Raw genomic sequence first — 3,401 nt, forward strand, 5'->3', positions numbered from 1 at the left:
AAGGAAGGAAGGAAGGAAGGAAGGAAGGAAAGAAGGAAGGAAGGAAAAGGAAAGGAAGGAAAAGGAAAGGAAAAAGGGGAGAGAATATGAAAGTCTTGTAGCAGGATCTGACCACAGGTCACCCAGCCCTACCTTATCCTCATGAAGCTATGCTTTAACAGGGGTTGTACATTTACAGATGGATGGACAGCCTGGGACCTGCGCCTCGCATGCTGATGCTGAGTGTTCTGGGAGTGGCCGGTGCTCCACCTCTGAGAGCAGCTTGACTCCTCCAGATGCCCCACTCCTGGTCCTCAAGCCCAGGAGGAGACATGGAGACTACTCTGGGCTGTGATCTCTTCGTTTTCAATTGCAGGATTCCTGGCGGGGTCTCAGCACTGGAGCATTTCTCCAAAGCCTTATGTACTTACAAATCTTTCTTCCCCTCTTAATTCGCCTGGAGCCAGGCTTTCATCTCAACTTTTAGCCAAGAGGCACCTGCTGAAATATTCATAAGCAGAAATTGTGCTATAGGTGCTCTTTCCTATTTGTCCAGTTCTATGTCATTAGAATAAGGGCGAGGTGAATGGAAATGAAGTTTGACACCAGAGGGTAAAATTCACTCAGAACTCCAGGTAAGCGGCAATTAACCCTTTTCTGCATAGGAGGCTAAGTACTAAGAACAGACCTTTGCAGTCATTCATGCACTTGTTCTTGGAACAGCAATTCCTGACATCTATTCATTCGTTCAGTACACTTTACTGAACACCTACTGTGTGTGAGACCCAGTGCTGGACCCTGGGCATACCCTGATGAATATAATTGTACTCACCAAACCTCATAGTCCAAAGAGAGAAAACAGAGAAACATACAGATAGCTGTAACATAGGGCAAGTCTAGTTATGAAGTTAGGTACAGGGGAGCATAGAGCACAGCTTAGATTTAGGGAAGGAAAGGGTGATAAACACAATTTTCTGAAAGCAAAGAACCCTAAGCCAATTCTTTAAGGGTAATATAAGTTTTTCAGTTAAAGGGAAATTGAGTGGCAGGGTGGAATTTTGTAGGGAGTGCCATGAAGAGGAAATGGACCTCCAGACAGAGTCAACAGCGATGGCAATGGCAGAGATGCAAGGAGAAATGACGTTATGCATGCAACTCTGAGCAATCTTGGAATGCTGGAGAAGAAAATGTTATTAAAGGTGTGAGATCTGGCAAGGAAGTGGCCAAAGTCAGATCAGTGGCCTTGTCTGTATGTCAAGGAGCTTGAACTTAGTTTTTTCTTTCTTAGAGAGGCAGAGCATAGTTGAAGAGTTCAAGCTGTAGGAGGGTTAGGATATGTTTTGGACATATTACTCAAGCTTTCATGAAGTGATGAATTGTTAACAGAAAATAAGTTAGGAGGCTGTTAAAATAGGCAGAAGATAACAAGGGTGTGAGTTAGAGGTAGTAGAAATGGACTGGAGGACAGAGGTTCAAGAACACTAGACAGGACTTTCTCAGTTTTGTGCGAGAATCATTTGCTGAACAACTTTTATTAGTCAGGTTTTACTCTAGATAATAGCGGGAAATACCAAAATCAGTGTCCGAGTCTATTTTCCTTGACACAATTTAAACTCAAATTAAAGGAGTTCTATTAATATTGAACCAAAGGCAAGAGGGAGGGTGGGGAGCAGAAAAGGGAGCCTTGTGAGTTTCATAGAGCGGGCTTCATGTTTCTAAAACAGGATGCAGTCTGCACCCAGCCCTCACATGACATTTGTGGTTTGGATTGGGCTGGTAAGGATTGCACCGGCTTTTCAAATCTCCAGTGATGAAGGCCTGACTGAATCAACTCAGACCACAGCAAAGGCTCTGCACAACCCAGGCAGAGCTAGTTGTCTCTTTTCATATTCCTAGCTCCACGGAAGAATGCCAGCTATCAGACCAGGCAGCATCTTAACAAAGCAAATCACTGGTTGCTATGAACTCCACGATGTTGGGATTTATAAAGGATGATTTGTTTTTTAACTTGTTGTCTCTAACGTAGAATGATATAGGGCCCTATTGCCAGTGTGCCCCATAGGCAGTCCCAATTTTTGTGTGTGTGCCCATGTTGACATAAAAGCACATCTGAATTTTACTTGGAGTTAAATCACTGTGAGTGCTCCTGGCTGAATACAGTGGGAACACAATATTGTACTGCAAAAACAAGAGCTTGAAAATTTGTTTCTGCAAAATTGAACTCTTTCCTTCTATGTATATGTATATGTGTGTGTATGTATATGCATATATATATATATGATAGCTGCATACACAATGATAACTGAGAAGAGAAAGTAAATCTTTTGCATTTTGAGGCAGGTTTTGCTTCTATTGCTGTTATTAATTCTCAATGTTCAAATCTCTATGACCCAGTTTCCTCATCTGTAAAATGAGGATAATTATATTTATGAATAAAACACTAGGAGCTCTTTGGATGAAAGGGAATTCATGATTAGGAGGAAGCAATTTTATGACAAACTACAAAAACTGCATTCGCTGGGCACCCAGGCACTTGTTCTTCCTGGAGCCAGACTATTTCACTGGAAGCTGATGGATAAAAAATATTGATATACACGCTAAAGCTCTACTGAAATGCAAATGGAAGTCACTGTGTAGAATGATAGATTTTAAGATAGGTTGACATGGCTGTTTGCTTGTGGAATTCTTACCAGCCCAATCCCCAACCAGAAATCTCATAATATACCACGGTTGGTTGTAATATTGTTCCTGAACTGTGCCACTTTGCTTTCTGACTATCTGGTCATGACTGGTCGTGTCAAACCAGATATGTGTCCATCCTGCTGCTTCTCCTCAAGGCAGAGGCTACAGTTTTTTAATAAAAAGCTTCTGTGACCAGGGTTCTGGGGTTTCCAGGATTGCCTACTACAGTCTTCTTACTATGTCTTTAGTATTCAGCCCCTTTGTTGTGTGAGTTTGCCATTGCTATAATAAATGACCACAAACAGTGGCTTCAAACAACACAAATTTATTATCTCATGGTTTCTGTGGGTCAGGAGTAGGCACCGCTTAACTGGTTTCTTTGCTCAGAGACTCAGCAGGTGGAAATCAAGGTATCAACCAGCAGGAAAATCTCTCTCTTCAAGTTTGTACGATGTAACCCAATCAAAGAAGTGGCTGCGTCATCACATTCACAGGCCTTGTCCACAGCCAAGGGGAAGAGATTAGAGGTTCTGTTCATCGGATGGTAGGACGCTTGGAATTCTTCTGTCACACTTGTCATTCTTGGTGTCTCCTGTGTGCACCTGCTGTGTATCCTCTTCTGTCAGGTCCAGGGTCTGAACACATTTTAAAGCAGAGATGATTTTGGCCTGGGTTTTGAAGGAAGAGTAAGAGTTAGAGTTGAAAAGGGAAAGGAGACCATTCAGACACGGCGAGTGAGA

This window comes from Rhinopithecus roxellana, chromosome 5 (assembly GCF_007565055.1).
Source record: "Rhinopithecus roxellana isolate Shanxi Qingling chromosome 5, ASM756505v1, whole genome shotgun sequence".
NCBI classification, from domain to species: Eukaryota; Metazoa; Chordata; class Mammalia; order Primates; family Cercopithecidae; genus Rhinopithecus; species Rhinopithecus roxellana.